This window comes from Bidens hawaiensis, unplaced genomic scaffold (genome assembly GCF_021521415.1).
Source record: "Bidens hawaiensis isolate Kalapana, Puna unplaced genomic scaffold, B.hawaiensis_p1.1 tig00011910_1, whole genome shotgun sequence".
In the NCBI taxonomy this organism is placed as follows: Eukaryota; Viridiplantae; Streptophyta; class Magnoliopsida; order Asterales; family Asteraceae; genus Bidens; species Bidens hawaiensis.
Window position 1 is genome coordinate 634870 of NW_027491956.1, and position 17727 is coordinate 652596.

General features: G+C 36.4%; 1 long non-coding RNA gene across 2 annotated transcripts; it reads left to right on the plus strand.

Annotated features, from left to right (window-relative positions):
• The first annotated feature begins 2067 nt into the window (after positions 1–2067).
• On the plus strand, positions 2068–3796 carry LOC143539564 (uncharacterized). 2 transcript variants are annotated; one of them, XR_013136464.1, is made up of 3 exons: positions 2068–2159; positions 3476–3674; positions 3756–3796. It is a non-coding gene; the product is annotated as an uncharacterized LOC143539564 (long non-coding RNA). The 2 variants fall into 2 exon arrangements; XR_013136463.1 differs by having other exon boundaries at positions 2074–3674.
• The last annotated feature ends 13931 nt before the right edge of the window (positions 3797–17727 follow it).

Sequence of the window (17727 nt, forward strand, 5' to 3'; positions counted from 1 at the left end):
GCCCCCATTCCTTGTTATGTTTTCGTGGTTGTGTGCATACTCGATGTGATTTGTTAATGCACTTATCCTAAGTGATAAGTGTATGCCATATGTGATATATGTGAACGGTATGAATGATTGCTTGTCGGCACGTGAATGATTGCTTGTCGGCACGTGAACGATCTTCAGATATTGCACGTACTGTCAAGTTATAGTTATGAATATGAATGCTATGTATAATGTATGAATGATTGCCTGTCGGTACGTGAACGATCTTCGGATATTGCACGTACTGTCAAGTTATAATTATTAATATGAATGCTATGTATAATGAATGATATGTATGTATGTTATAAACGAATGTAAGAGATAGAAAGGTAGAAAAGGGACTAGACCCTAATAATATCCAAGGCAGAAAAGGGACCGAGCCCTTTAATAATCTCGAGGCAGAAAATGGACTGGACCCTAATAATATCCAAGGCAGAAAAGGGACCGAGCCCTTTAATAATCTCGAGGCAGAAAAGGGACTAGACCCTAATAATATCCGAGGCAGAATAGAATAATGTCAAGTAGAAATTTGAATAAAGTATGAAGGTAAGTATATATATATATATATATATATATATATATATATATATACTATGAATGAAGTATGGAAGTATGAATGAAAGTATGTAAGTATGTATGTTATGTGATTAACTAGAACTCACTCAGCGTAGCTGACTTTTAGTATGCACGCAGGTGAGTAGAATGAGGCAGCTTGCTTGATGAGGACACATGGCAGAAGAATAAGAGTCTGACATATGAAGACTTATGACGTTTATGATTAATGTTATGATAGTTTGAAAGAAAAGAATGTTTATTTTAAGACAAGTTATGGATTTATATGTAATGTTTTATGAATGTTTTAATGTTCCGCGAATGTTTTAATTAACTCTGATGATTAGAACTATGTTGATGATTAAATCCAACACCGAATGTAGGGCACCGGTAACGGGGCCTTACAATATATATTAAATTTCTTAGAACAAACATTGAACTTGTAATATTTTTATTTTATTTAACGAACTTTCAAGCATCGGTCGTATTTTAGAACAAAATTAAAGATTTGTTCCACGAACTTGGCGGGGACTCGTGTTGGGAAAAGATTCGGTAATGTCGAAATGGACCGACATAAACACCAAATGCACGGCTTACCATGAGGTTCCCTCTCGGATGACTAGAACGTGGTGTAGCGGTGTGTCTGACGTGGAAATCATTGAAAGGGCGTTGGTAGAGTATCAACAGAAGTCGGGGAACTTCAGTTACTTTAACTGTTGGAAACCCCACCTGAGGTTTCACCCTAAGTGGGCCCCCGTTACGCTAGCACCGAAAGTTTTAGGCCTAACAAAAGGTCTAAAACATCGTCTTCGGTTGATCTAGAAACGCCAAGATTCGATGCTCAAAACTTCAACTTAAGCGATAATGAATACGGGAATCCCTATGCGGATGTTGCTGAGATCCCTCGACCGGGGGGTAGAAGAAGCAATGGAAGGGGGGAATGGTGTCGTGTCGTCAATGGGTTCGAATGCCGAAATTGAAAGTCATTTCAAAGAAATGAACATTCGACTCAAAGGTATACACGAACTTGGAGCTCAACGTCTTCAAGTAAATTTAGACACCGTCAAAGTACTTAAAAGGAAGGAATTGGACCACGACATCGAGGTTTTAACAAACGAGTTATCCGAATACGACCCGAGAGTCCAATCTTTAAAAGCAATTCGGCAGAATAAAATTTTTAAAAAATACAACATTTAGTCTTATTATTATTATTTTATTTTTTTTATTGTAATGTAGTTTTTATTTATGAGTTTGATGTATTTTTTTTTATTTTAATGTAGTTTTTTGTAATTTATATATATATTAAAAGACATCATCTTTAAGCTTTGTGTATTGTACATCTTGCTTTGTTTGTTGTACACAATGTTATAGCACTCTCAAAGTTTATGTGATGTACACGTGTGATTGAAAGCTGCCTAATTCATCACACCTGTCGTATCTTCCCTCTGGGTATTATCGTTGTTTGTTTCCAATTTCCATTATGCCAGGCTCATGACCTTATCGCAACCACCATATACGGCCATCATCATCGTCTTCAACGACCGGTGAGTTAGTTGGAGGTTTACGGAGAGACACTTATGGTAAGTTTTCTCTATTTCGCAAGCCGATTTCTGGCGGCGTGTATGGTGGTGGCAGAAGTATGACGGCCACCTTTGAGGCTCTGCCTCCGTCTTTTATGGCTCCGATTCGTCTGTTGCCTGGTTACGTATTGTAAACCCTAGGCGACGGCGATGCTGTGACTGTTGCCGGGTTCCGTTTTGGAACCATAGGCGGCGGCGTGGCGGAGACCGGCGATTTTTGGTTGGTTGTGGTTATGTCAAAATTAAGAGATTCTATTTGTTTAACCAATTTATTCACTAATTGAATTAGTCTTGAGACAACTTTGTGAAAAGATATAAGGCAATCTGAGCATGTGAGTTGTGTTCGCCACATCGATACAATTTGGTAGTGTCTCTTTTGGTTGAGTATGCGATTATCATGTTGTTTCCTTCATGTTTGGATTAAATATGTGGGCAATGATAATGATCGACTTATGGCATTGCAGCCATGGGTCTTGAGCTCATCTATTTTAGTTGTTACTGCTAAAACCAAAGTCATATTTGAAATTACGAATCACATTCCTCTTTTATATGTTGGATTATGCATCTTTGGCACAAGCGTAGCTGTTGATGTCTTCCCTATTTCCCTATTTGGAGGCTATGATGATAACCGTTTTGTATGCTTTAAAGCGCCTCAAACGATTGCTTTACCTTAGTATATTGTATCTTGGCAGGGCATTGACTGTGATTGTTAATATTGCGGATCATATACTTGGGCAAGCCTGTCATATCGCGGGAGTTCCGCCTGTGACAATGGGCGTGGCGGACTGGCGGTTGTCGTGACTGGTAGTTTATATTGTTCTTGGTTTGTTGCTATGCCTTATGTTGCTCGGCTATTCGGCGAAGCAATCTACGTTGCAACCATAGAGGAGATATGAGCCTCGAGTATTTTATCTACATCTGTTATCACTTTTCCGTTACCAAAAATCAGTGTTTCTTATGATTATTCGGTTTCATCTACATATGTTATCACTTTTTGGTTACTAAAAATCATTATTTCTTCGATTGAAGTGCTCAAATCGTAAACATTTCGCCTTCTACGGTTCAGGTTTACTCATTAGAATATGATAATCAGATTATTATAGAAACGAGTAGTTTGGTGATTTTTTTTATTTATCCGCTACGAGGAATAGATCATGTGAAGCCTAACTTAACATTTATCAAATGGTTCACTTTTAAACTTAATAGAATGATGATGGCAATACAACTTCACTAGCAACCTTTGTTAGGTGCACGCACTTTCTTTACTTAATTTGTTGATTTTTATGAACTAACATAAATGCTTATATATGTTGTAGTATATCTGGCAGAGTTGGCTGCAACTTTTATTTCTACCAGAATGATGAGCTCACTGTGGATGAATTGTTCTTTCTGTTAGTTTGATTGAAATGGTACATCTGGAGCTCCGGTTAAGTCGCAAAGGGTGCTCCTTAAGGCTTAAGGTCATTGCTGAAGCACTTGCAGCTGACGATGTGGAATATATAAACTAAAAGGTATGTAAGAATGGATTTTTATTAGCTGTAAATTTCCAACACTTGATTACTATCAGAACTGTCTAATTTTCCTCATAAATTCAAGGAATAAATCAAGGGCTGAAACAAGAAGCAGGTAAACATCTGCATTCAGAAAGTAGCCACCAACACAGTACCACAAATGGGACAGCAAGTGACTGTTTCAGGCTCGGTCTCGGGGCTGAATCAAGGTGTACAAACCATAGGTGTGCAGGTGACGATGTCAATTAGGAATGTGAGCCAAATTAGTGGCTTTTTGTGTATGTAAAATGTATAAAAGCACGCACGCCGAGAACACAATATCTATAATCATACTTTGTAGTCGTACAAACACGGAAACAGTATAGAATTTTTGTTATGGGGTCCGAATTTCTAGACACAAACTTAGCGCAAACGCGCGGGTATTAAATACTAGTTTTATATTTAAATATGAAATGATTATTATTTAAAAAAACAAATAAATGTAAAAGTTACTAGGCGCCACGTGTCGCATAATGCTCAAGGGTGGGGCATTATGACTACACCCTCTTTTTGCTAAAATATCATAACTCTGATTGGGCGTCACATGACACATAATGTCCAGGGTGGGGCATTATGACTACACATGGTCTTTTTATATTTTTTAACTTAAAATAAACAATAAAATCAGTGTTTTAAAAACTAGTTATTACCGGCTGGTTGAACCGGTTAAGCTGGATTTCACACAGCAGACCTGTATTTTGAGTCTGGTATTTTTGGCCGGTTTGCTAGAACATCATACCGGGGATTTTTGTTTAAAACACCGGTTTTTACCGGTAAACCGGTTTTATGTCCGAGATATTTTTGATATTTGTGGCCCATATCTTTTCAAAATTACTTTTAACCTAACAATTAACATTCAAACGTGTAAACTTTATGACCATTTTATTTAAAATTGAGTGTTTTTGCATTATTTTTTTTAATATTAACTTTTAGATTATTTTTTTTATGGAATCATTTACTTTTGGGTTATTTTTGGATTGAAGTTATATTTATATGAAATTATAAGGTAAACTATTTAACCGGTTTAACCTTCCGGTATAACCAGGTTCAACCCGTTGTACCATTTTTTCAGTCCAATCCGGTACAAGTAAAATATTGGTTTTTAAAACATTGTATAAAATACTAATAATTCTTTAAATTTTATTACAAGTTAGTAACAAAAAACTGTTTTTTATTCTTTACTAATCAAAATTGTAATTATGGATTATTAAGTGTCAAGAGTGGAGTTAAGAAGGTGGTGTGCCGCTTACAAGAATTTAGAAGTGTTTGAACATAGTCATCGTAACCAGTGACTGGGGGCATCGATTAAATGTTCGGTAAAGAGTGAGAACTGTGGATGGGCAAATGGTATGGGTACCCGTATCGAATCGGTACCAATTTGATGTCATCGGTAATAAATTGGTATCAACTTTTTGAGTTTTCGGTACTGGTAGGTACATTTTAATTCGGTATCAGGGTTTCTTAGTTTTGCCGTTTTGCCTTCGGAACCTGTACCGTACTAAATCGAACATTTTTGTATCGGTATCGGTACCAATAATTTGAGAAAGTCAGTACTGAGATTTTCGCTGCCGATTCCGGTTCGATACCAAGCTTATTTAGAGAGAGAACTGGCCAAACACAAACTCGTTATAATCAAAATTTTTTCCCAGAATTTAAAGCAATTAAATATGCTTTTCTAAGATCTTTTTTAGTCTACAAGAAATTATTGGAGATCAATACAACAAAAACAACAAACATGAATAATTACCCCCTAGATGAAAATGCAATATTAATGCTGTGTTTCCGAGTCTCATTTAACGAGGGGAGGGGAAGGAAATGATAGGAAAAGGGAAGAAAATTATGTTCCTGAGTTTTTTAAGGAGAGAAAGGGAGGAGAAAAAAGAGAAAAGACTGGAAAATTAAAATATAAATCCATCTCTCCAAATTGGAGAGATTGGGAGAGAAAATCAAACCAATTCCTTAATTACCCTCAAATATATTCTTTAATTACACACCATTATCTCACGTTCTCTACATACTCCAGCAGTTTTTATTTGACGCTAACCTGCATCTTTTTGCCCCATATATACATCTACAGAGCAATTGAACATCTCATCTTCTTCCTAGAATCGAACTTCATCCTATCAGGTTAGCTTTCTTCCTAATCTACTTTTCCATATTTTGCCCTAATTACAAACATCTAAACATCTAATTATTCAGGTTAATAGGTTACTGAGTTGTAATTTTATCTAATTAGACATAGAATGCAATATGAAGTTTCTATATCTTTCATATTATATGTTTGTTGTTGCTAAATCTTCATACTATTGTCAAAATATTAATGGCCATATATCAAAACTACACAACGAATGGGTTATGAGTGTTCATCGGGTCAACCCGAACGGGTTTCGGGTTAATCGGGTCGGGTTAATCGGGTTTTTAATAAAAGAAAACTAACCCGCAACCCGACCCTATTAAGGTTCGGGTTTGTCGGGTTTGGGTTAATCGGGTTTCGGGTTAGTCGGGTCGGTTTAGTCGGGTTACCCGATATTTTGATGTTAATTCAAATAAATACAAGTTATACAATTACGTAAGTGAGATAATCCAACTATTTGATAATATTATGATGAATAATCTAGACTAAGACTCATAATATCCAAAACTTAAAACATACAGTTAGTTCTAAAAATGGAATAAGGCAGTAGGCCAGTAGCTAGCAAAGTCTCTTTTTGTAACCAAAACTCAGAATTTAAAAAAGGAAATATAAAACATTCAGCTAGCAAGGTCAGCAGGCAGCAACTAGTAAGGTCTCTTTAATTTGCACACAATATAATTATAAAGTGTCAAGTGGTATTGTTAATATTCTATAGTTTTATTAAAGTTCACATTCCAGGTTTTTGAGAATTAGCTGATCCATATTGGGTTTTATAATTGTATATTGGGTTGGGCTTTATCCTTAATAACGCTATTAATCGGGTTATTCGGGTTAACCCGAATGTATCTTCATCCTAACATTATAACATCACTATTATATACATACTGATAATATATACACACGTATAACACTAAATCAAAGTTAATTATGAGCTAGATCTATAGTTAATGTATTAATCGGTTAACACAGATCCGAGATCTGTTAATTGTTATTAGATTGATAACTATCCGGGTTCCAACAAGTGGTATCAGAGCCGTTGGAGCTCAATTACACTTGATTTGGTGTTTAATTAGTTTTTGATATTGTTAATATTATGTTTGAGTGAATTTGAATCAATTTTAAGTTGAATTGATTGAATTATGGATGAATTGGATTGAATCCGAGTTGGTTAAAGTATTGGAATGGTTTTGTGAATTGGAATTGAGTTTTGGTTTGGTTTTGAATGGATTTGGTGTTGGTTTTGGTTTAAGGCCGAAACAGGGTTCGTGTTTTGGTAAAATTGGACTGGCAATCGTAGATGTTTGGTATCGAGGATTAGCGTATTGGTTTCGCGATTGTGTTACGAGTATTTTGATAGGTCATTTGTGGATTTTGGTTAAGAATCGAGTTGGTATTACAGATTTTAGAATCTGGGTTGGTGTTCATCATTTCCAGATTTCTGGAAATTCTCTTTGAAGATTTGAAGATTTGAAGATGAATATGGTTCGCTATCATCTTTCTGATGATTCGTTATATTATTCATCTTGATTCGTTATCTAAATTAGTAGATTCGTCATAATTTTCAAGTGATTCGCTAGTCAGTTCGTGTCATTTGTTAGTTCGTGTCATATGATTCGTTAATTGGATTAACTGATTCGTGTGACACGCGTCCACTTTGGGATTTGTGTCATAACAACCTTTGTCACGTGGCATAAGGTGTTAGAGTTTGTTACAAACGGTTGTAACAACCTGATTCGTTATAGTTGATTCGCTAATCAACTGTAGCTGGTTCGTTATCTATTTCGCTAAGTCTTTCTTAGTGATTCGCTACTGAAGACTCTCTAATTCGTTAAGTTTTTTCTTATCAGTTTGATTGCTAATTCCTTGGCCAGTTCGTTAGTCAATTCGTTAGTTTGACTTTCTGATTCGTTAACCTTTTGATTCGTTGGTTGATTCGTTAAACTCAATTGTGATTCGTTGTCTGATCAATCTTAACTACGTTAATATTTGATTCGTTATTCTACTGTTCACAGTTCGCTACAACTGTTTATAGTTCGTTAACCTTATTCGTTGTTTGATTCATAACACCCTTGAATTTTGAAACTTGTCAAAGATGGCCGGTATGTATGCATTGGCGTCTCAAAACATGTTGATGCAACAAATGTTGCAACTTGATACCGAGATAGGTTCACATTCGAAATGTCCAAGGTTGATGAAGTTCAGTGACTTTGCCAAGTGGGAACCTAGGTTTCGTGCTCATTTAGGATCAGTTTATCCTGATTGTTCATACTGTTTAGATGAAGTCTATACCATTCCTATGATTGGAGATGAGACTATTGGTTTTACACCAAAAGCTATCTCACAATACTCAGTTGAAGAAAAGAAAGCATTAGAGATAGAGACAAAAGCCTATTCTACTCTAACCATGGCTTTGTCTGAGAATATTTTTCACCAAGTGGGTAGTATAAAAATATGTGCTTCTTTGTTTCAACATATTCGAATGAGAAGTATGGGTAACACGACTGAAAGCAAAAAGGTGATGCTTAAGTTTCAATTCAAAAACTTTAATTTATTGAAAGGTGAGACGGTTGAAGAAATGACAACGAGATTCAATCACTTGATTGCTGAGATGAACAAGATGAAATTAGATGTCTCTGAGAGGGATAAAATTGACACTATTAAGAGTGTGCTTCCAAGTTCTTATTCCATATTCTTAATGGTTCTCAAGGAAAAAAATTATTTCTTGAATGAAGATTTGACTACAATTGAATTCTTACAGAAGATTGAAGCCAGAGAATGTGATCTTAAGTGTCAAAAATCTTCAAAAGAAAGTCAAGATCCTTCTTTCTATGGTGGTAGTATGCCTCTTGGTTCAACCATCTCTCCATTGACTGCTTTTATTACTCAAGCTGCAAGTGAGAATGCAACTACATTGTATAGTGATCCACGAGCCTATTTTTATACAGCTGGAAGTACTGGATCTTCTGGTATTTCTGGATCAACTGGAGTTTCAGGAAGTTCACCCAATACAACTCACTACTCAGCACCTTCAAATGTCAACATGAAAGAAGCTGAACAAAACTTTGCTTTTCTATCTGCTTTCATGACTTCGTATGAAAATCTGGTAAGTAGCAAAATTGCCACTAGTGATTTAACTGATGAAGACTATGATCAGATTGATCCAGATGACTTGGAAATCATGGATTTAAAGTGGAACATGGCAATGATTGTTAGAAAGGTGAAAAGATTCATGCAAAGAACCGGAAAAGATCTTCCCGCTCTAAACAAAAAGTTGGGATTTGACAAGTTGAAAGTGAAATGTTACAATTGTCAAGAATTCGGTCATTTTGCAAAAGAGTGTGACAAACCGAAAAAGGAGTATACTGGTCTTCGTGGTCAAAATTCAAACTCTTCAACACCATGGGGTAATGATACTGAAAAGAAACCATCAAGTTCCGGGTCACAAGCAATGTTAGCTAATGGAGACGATTGGTCACAACGACTACTGTGTAATGATACTCAAGCAAATCTGGCAATGATTGGACTTACTGAAAATGTTCAAGAGGATAGTAGAAGTGAGATGTCTTCTGATAATGATTCTGGATCTGAGTCTGATGAGTCAAGTAAAGATCTTTCAATCAATTTTGCTTGTATGGCGAAAATCAGTGATTCTTCCACATCTGCTTGTACGGCCAAGCAAAATGAGGGTTCATCCAAGACCATTTCTGGTGAAAACTGGATCATGGGCAGTGGATGTTCTCGTCATATTACTGGAAATCTCAATCTCTTATCAAACATGAGAAATATTCAAGGGGGTTATGTGGCGTTTTCTGGGAATTCTGGGGGTATGATTACACAAGAAGGTGATGTTTCGAATGGGAAGATTACATTTGAGAAAGTTAACTATTGTGATAAAGTGGACCATAATTTATTGAGTGTATCGCAAATATGTGATAAGCAATACACTACAGTATTTACAGATAAAGAGTGTCTGATTCTGAAACCGGGTTATGTGATTCCCGAGGACATGGTTGTCATGCGATCACCTCGATCAAATGATATTTATGTCTTGAATATGAATTCTAAAGTATCTACATCGATCGAAACGTGTTTTGTCTCGAAAGCAACCGAGAAAGACTCCGTACTTTGGCATCGAAGAATGGGTCACATACATGTTCGAAAGATGAATTATTTAATGACAAACGATCTGGTAGAGGGGGTGTCGTTAACGAATTTTAAGTTATCCGATCACTGTGTTGCTTGTAAGAAGGGCAAACAGAAGAAGAAATCACACCCATCTAAGGTATTGAATTCCATTGATACTCCGCTTGAACGACTTCATATGGATTTGTTCGTTCCAGTGAATCGTGCGAGTATTTCTGGAGACTGGTATTGCCTAGTTGTGACTGATGATTATTCGAGATATTCATGGGTGTTATTTATGAGTTCTAAAGATCAAACGCCTGTTTTGGTACAAAACCTTATCACTAAAATCGAATCACTTTACAAACAAAAGGTGAGGAGAATTCGGAGTGATAATGGAACTGAATTCAAAAACACTATGTTGGATTTCTTTTGTATCCAAAAGGGAATTCACCGTGAATATAGTGCACCATATGTACCTCAACAAAATGGCGTTGCTGAACGAAAGAATAGAACCTTGATTGAAGCTGCAAGAACTATGCTTGCTGATTCTAAGCTTCCTGTCCAGTTTTGGAATGAGGCGGTGAATACGGCTTGTTATACACTCAATCGTGTTCTAACTGTTAAACGACTCAAGAAGACCATTTATGAATTATTGAATAATCTTAAGCCTAACTTAAAGTACCTAGAACCTTTTGGGTGTCCCTGTACTATGCTGAAAAAGGATGTGGGTAAGTTTGAAGAAAAAGCCATTGAAGGGTATTTCTTGGGGTATGCGTCACCTAAGAAACGGGTTTTTAATTTTACATCTGGTTGTGTTGAAGAGTGGTACCATGTTGATTGTCAAAAGTACACTACTCCTCCACAAGGGAAAGGTCCCGACTGGATGTTTGACTATGATAGCTTATTTAATTCATTCACTCCATCAACTGATCATCTAGATGAAGATTTAGTTCGTGCTTATTTTGAAGAACATTTGGAAATTCCAAGGTTCGTAAGTTCAAATGATGTTGAAGCTCCAATTGCTGCTCCATTTGAAGAACCTGATAATGAATCTCCTGTTCATGATGATAATGCATCTACTTCATCTGATGATAATACTGTTGTGGATCAAGTAATTGCACTTGACAGTGATGTTTCATCTCTTGAATTGGGTGAACATTACACTAATTTATTTAAAAATGTTGCTGTTTCTAAAAATCCTACTCTCAGGATTCATAATTACCATCCACATGAAAACATTATTAGAGACCTTGATGTAGGGGTTCAGACACGACATCAAGTTGCCTCTTCAAGTGACAATAATGCTCTATGTGCTCATGCTGACTTACACGCATATGAAATTGCAACTGTTGCTAAATTTACTTGTTTTCTATCTCAAATTGAGCCTACAACTTCTCGTGTAGCTCTGCAAGATCCTTCTTGGGTAGAAGCTATGCAAGAAGAATTACAACAATTTGCACGTTTAGGTGTTTGGGATCTTATTGACAAACCTGCTAGAGTCAAGAAGGCAATTCCGACTAAGTGGGTATATAAGTGTAAAAAAGATGATCATGGAGTAATTGTGAGAAACAAAGCACGTCTAGCGGTGCAAGGTTTTCATCAGCAAGAGGGTATTGATTACACTGAGGTGTATGCTCCAGTTGCAAGATTAGAGTCGATTCGAATCTTCCTGGCATATGCTGCTTACAAGAATATCAAAGTGTATCAAATGGATGTTAAGAGTGCTTTTCTCAATGGTAAACTTCACGAGGAAGTGTTTGTTTTACAGCCTCCAGGCTTTGAAGATCCTGATTATCCTGACCGTGTTTACCGATTAAACAAGACATATATGGTCTACATCAAGCCCCTAGAGCTTAGTATGGCACGCTCGCCGACCATCTGACAGATAACGGCTTCAAACGTGGAACTGTTGACTGCACTTTATTTTATAAAAATATTGGTGATGATCTTCTGCTCGTTCAGATTTATGTTGATGACATAATCTTTGGGTCTACGAACAACATGTTATGTAAGGAGTTCGAGAAGTCTATGTAAACCAAGTTCGAGATGAGTTCGATGGGAGAGATGAATTTCTTTTTAGGATTGCAGGTTCATCAGTCTGCGAAGGGAATCTTCATTCATTAGACAAAATATGTGAACGATGTCTTGGGCCGATTCAAGATTACTGCCGGAAAAATCCTTCTACTCCTCTTCCCGTGGGTCACAATTTATCAACGGATGAATTGGAGGATACCGTTGATCCGACCCTCTATCGTGCCATGATTGGTTCTTTATTGTATTTAACTGCTTCTCGACCCGACATAATGTTTGCTGTTTGTTTATGTGCTAGGTACCAAGCTAGTCCCCGAGTGACTCACCTGGCAGCGGTCAAGCGTATTCTGCAATATCTACGGGGAAATCCTGACATCGGGTTATGGTACCCCAAAGATGATACATTCGATCTTACCGCTTACTCAGACTTAGATTATGGAGGATGCAAGATCAATTTCAAGTCTACTACAGCGGGATGTCAATTCTTAGGAAGCCGGATTGTTTCCTGGCAGTGTAAGAAGCAGACAACGGTCTCCACTTCAACCGCCGAAGCTGAGTATGTTGCAGCCTTGAGTTGCTGTTCCCAGGTTTTGTGGATACAACAACATCTTCGCGACTACGGTTTGAAGTTTCTTACTACTCCCATCTTGATTGATAACTCTGCTGCTATTAGTATCACCAAGAATCCCGTACAACATTCTAAAACAAAACATATCGAAATTCGATATCATTTTATACAAGATTGTTATGAAAAGAAATTAATTGATCTTAAGAAAGTGCACACTGATTTTCAAAAAGCCGATCTATTTACCAAAGCGTTTGATAAAACACGTTTTAACTTTTTTGCTTGGTTTAAATGGATTGAAGACCCTTGCTGAGATCCTAAAATTAGGATAATTATCTTTACTTGTTTTATTGTTCTAGTTTAATTTTCTTCTGTTTTAGGTTTTAGGGGGTAAATTCTAGAAAATACAAAAATATTGTGCTTTTTGTTTGTATAGATAAAACCCAAAAACATTAGAAAACATAGAAAAATCAAAAATATTGTGTTCTTTCTTGTTTTTCTCTCTTGTTTTAATCTAATATTTGAAAACCCTAAAACATGTTAAAGTTAGAAAATACCAAAAAGATTGTGATTTCTGTTTGTACAAAAAAATTCTGAAAAAGTCAAAAAGAATGTGAATTTTTCTTGTTTTGTAAAGAAAAATCCGAAAAGACAAAAAGATTGTGTTTTAGTTTGTAAAGAGAAAAACCAAAAAGATTTTTGCTTATACTCGCTGAAAATTATGTCATTTGCTTCTATTTTGAAGGACATATACTTGTATATCTTTGGTCCTGATAATTTCTTGTAAATCTTCGGGTTAGCCATTTACCTGACAAATGGATAGTACTTGGGGCGTTTGCTAAGTTTTCTACTTTAGTTTTAGCTGAAAATTTAGTCAGTTATTTAAGTTTGTGAAGCGTGCTTGCATGTTTTGGTTCTATTCTCTACTTGTAGATGGATAGGATAGCCATTAATTTATAAACTTCAATTAACTGGGGCAATTAAAATTATTTTGTTTTATGCTCCTCAAACTTTTGAGTTTTTGAAGCAAAAAGAGAAAATGATAGTACATTGATTATTTGACCCCAAATCCAGAAAGAAATAAGCTTAAAAGACTGAGTGCTTAACCATTGGTGCATTGATATGTCTTAAACAAAGCTGATAGAGTAAAGTAAGTGATATAAACTTAAAGAAAAGCCAAATTGAAAGAGGTGTTGGTCTCTAGCAAAAGTCTCGGTGAAGATGGTAGAAATGTAATAACCGGTCATACTCAAGCCTTATAGTTGTTGTTCATCCAAAAATATAATAAAGCAAATAACAAGAGTTAGGATTCTGGACACTGTGAGTCTTTATGCGGCTTAATCATCTGGGTATTCATAAGCATGAATATTTCACTCGCTTTCTAGAGCAAACCCAAAGTCATTAAACTTGATCACTGCTGTGCGTCTCATTACCAATAAGAAACGGACCCCAGGGGATACAATGTATGTAAGCCGACAGATGGACTCGTGTATACTCACCACAGTAAAGGAAACTTGATGCATTGCTCAAAATTTCACAATTGGTATCAAAATTTTTGATCAACACTATAATGGTTTAAGTCAAATTGGGGTGATTTGGCAAAAATCAAATTAAGCTTGAACCGAGATTTGGGGCTGATAGTTTCTGATATTCTGTGCGCTAATTGAACCATAAATCATATCACATAAATGCTCGAAGGTTTGTTATAAGATTTAAGTGGACAACAATATCAATGACCGACTTAACGCCAGTTGTAATATCGCTGAAATATAAAACTGTGATGGAAGGGCATTTCGGTTAATATGATTCTCTGCTCAAACTCAACAAAAACACAAAAATATGTACTGCTTTTGATAAATCATAGAAAAACACAAAAATATTGTCCAATTTTTATGTTCGGATGCTTCTTTGTAAATACATTCTTTAATTTTTTTTTAAAATACCAAAAATATTTTATTCTTCTTACTTTACAAATTATTTAATGTTTTTAAGTTATGTTTCGTAAAAGTGAAACGTCTTTTAAAGTATTCAATTATCAAGATAAAAAGGTTCTTGGTAATGCTTTTAAGTTAAAATTTGATTTATTCACTATTTAATTCATTTAATTATTTAATTTAAAATTAAATAAAGTTTTAATTCGTTAAAATCTACTTGGTTAATTATGGATAACGAACTAGGTGATTCTTTAGCGAACTGGTTTCTAGTTCGCTCACCTAATTCGCTTCCGCACTCTGTAATGAATCATCCCTTCTTCGTTATACATATTTAACGAATCAAGACGCAAGTCATGTCTTGCTCGCTACTCTAAGGTAACGAACTGTAATAGCGAATTACCTAATTCGTTTTTAATAATTCAAACGAATCGCTTGATTCGTACAAAGAGTACCTTGGGTGGCGTGTTAGGCTATATAAGACAAGAAACACGAACAGTCCTTCACTGTTCGTCTTCTTCCTTCACCCTAAAGTAATCTTTTTCAAATTTTTCTCTGAAATTCGACTTCCAAATCTCAACATTTCAAGGCTATCATTGTTTGTCTAAGGTATAGAGGATCACTGCGATGTGATTTTCGTCAAACATGACTGAGCTTTGATAGACTATTTATGGATTTTTGTGATTCAAGGGTTTTCCGAGTTCATAAACCCCAATTTATTGATGATTCATTATGTTAAATTTGCTTATTGATGATTCAATGTGATCGGAATGTGATTCCGATACCCTGGGTAGACTTTAATCAACGATTGATTTTTGTTTGCCGGGTCGTTTGAATGATTGTTGTTTCAGGGTTTTAGACTCTGTTTAATGTATTGATTGTTCTTGTTTAGGATACGGTGTTAAGCCTCAATCTTAACACCGTGAGCTTCGTATAGCTTTTCCGAGTTACATAGACCTATTACTTTGTTTGTTCGACGATAAACATGTGCGAATTGTAGCTGGGTTTGTGTTATTGACCTTCGGTGTTCTTATTAATTTTGACCTTGACTATGAAGAGTCAAAGATCAAGCCAAACTTTTATTGACCATTCGTTATCCTTAGCGAATTGGAATTGCTTCGTGTCCAATTCGTTAAGGAAATACACGAACTAGCTCAGCGAATAATTTAGTTCATGAATCAGATGTGGATTCGTTAAAAGTATAACGAACTAGATCCTTAGTTCGTCATTTTGAATAGTAATTCGCTAAGTCTACTTCGTTAGCTTATTTACCTGATAGCGAATCGCTCGATTAGTTACTGAATGGTAACGAATCAGAGCGATATTTAACGAATGACATTTATGATAATTTATTTAAAATTAACATTTAAAGTAACTAAAGTCTTTCAACCGTCCAAACGCGTAAATAAATTGATTACACATATCATATGAAATTAAATACATCATTAGGTATTTAAATGTCCTAAATATATATTACATTTTCACATTTCTTATATTCGTTCATATTTATACAGTTAAAATGGCTGATCAAGTAAATCAAGATCCACCGGTTGCTGGTCAAGGACAACAAGAACAACCACCACAGGAGCAACCACCTCAAGAACAACAGGAGGATGTTATCTTGTTACCATACGACACAAAACACAACATCTGTGCATATATTAATCAAGATATTGCTGACGTTGACGTATTTGGAGACATGTTAGCATTTTTAAGACGTTCAGTGATACGATAGGCAATCACTGCTCGATCCAGAGTGTCTTTGAGTATTATTAGACAGTTTTGGGATACTGCTGAGGTTGTGGAGGCGGAAAAACATATTAGAGCCACGATTAATCAAACGGCTATTACAATTGATGTGGAAGTGGTTCGCCAGGTGCTTCAATTTGGTGATAATGATGACAACCCCAGTGAATTTGACAAACAGTTGATCAAGGGCTTATTTACTCGTTTACGTTATGGTGGCGATATTGACAAGTTTATGTTAAACAAGAATGGTTTATGCCCACCATACAAATATCTTCTTCATGTTTTAATTCACTGTATGAGTGGTCGTCGGGGTGGATTTGATGAATGTAGAAGTAGTATACAGTCAGCTTTCGTTGCTCTTATTCTTAACAAGACGTTTAACTACTCTGAGTTAGTTTATGATCATCTGCAAGAGCAAGTTCAGCAAACACTTCAAAAGAAAAAGTTTTTGATGTATCCTCGTTTCCTACAGCTGATTATTCAAGACTTAATTCCCAATTTAGCCATTGATCCAACTCAAGTGAATGATGTGTTTCCTATGGAACACATGAAAGCTGATACGGTGCATCGAATGTTGATTTATAGAAAGGAGAAGCCAAAGAATAAACGGATGATTGGTCATATAATTAATCCTAATTATGAATGTCCTCCTAATGAACGTTGGATCCATGATGACTCGGATGCCGAGCGTGAAGGGGGAGAAGGTGGGAACAATGATGATGGAAATGATTATGGTAATGATGGTGATGGTGGAGCTGGTGATGCTGCCTTTCAAGAGCAACAAGAGGCAGTCAATGCTGCTTTAGCTGCCACCATTGCAGCTCAACAAGAAAGGAAAAGGAAAGGGAAAGCGGTGGCAACTGGTGAGCCATCGAAGAAAAGACGTGTCTCAGCGGGGGCTGGGGTAATTATTGGTGTTCCACCACCACGTCAATCAACGCCTCAACGCTCGGCAGTGCCGCCAACTACTAGCACTCCGATTCTTACATTGACAACGACGATGGTGTCACATGAAAGGCTTGGTTTAATCCCTCAAATGGCGTTATCTGAGATTCCAAGGCCTCCTGCTACATTATCTACTGTCCCTTCAACACCCTCAATGAGGCCTCCTCCTCCTTGTCCTCCTACTCCTCCTCCTCCAAGTGATGTCTCGTTTATAAGAATCACTCGGCCTCAGGGACCGATTCAACCTGTCCATCCATCACTATACAACTTGCCACCAAACCGTCAGACTGAGATGTTGAATCTTCTCCACCTTTATGAAAATCAAATGGCAGCTGACCGTCAAAATCAAGAACGCCTTATGGAGAATCAAAGACGGATGATGAGCTATATCTCTTTTTGTCAGAAGGAGAGCGCTGCGGGCGATTGTTGAGTCTCAGGGGTTGAAAATGAAGGAACAAGAAGAATTGATCTTGCAATTGACTTGCAAAGAAGATGCCCTTAAGAAACTCAAAGATGATGACCAAGATCCTGACGAGTC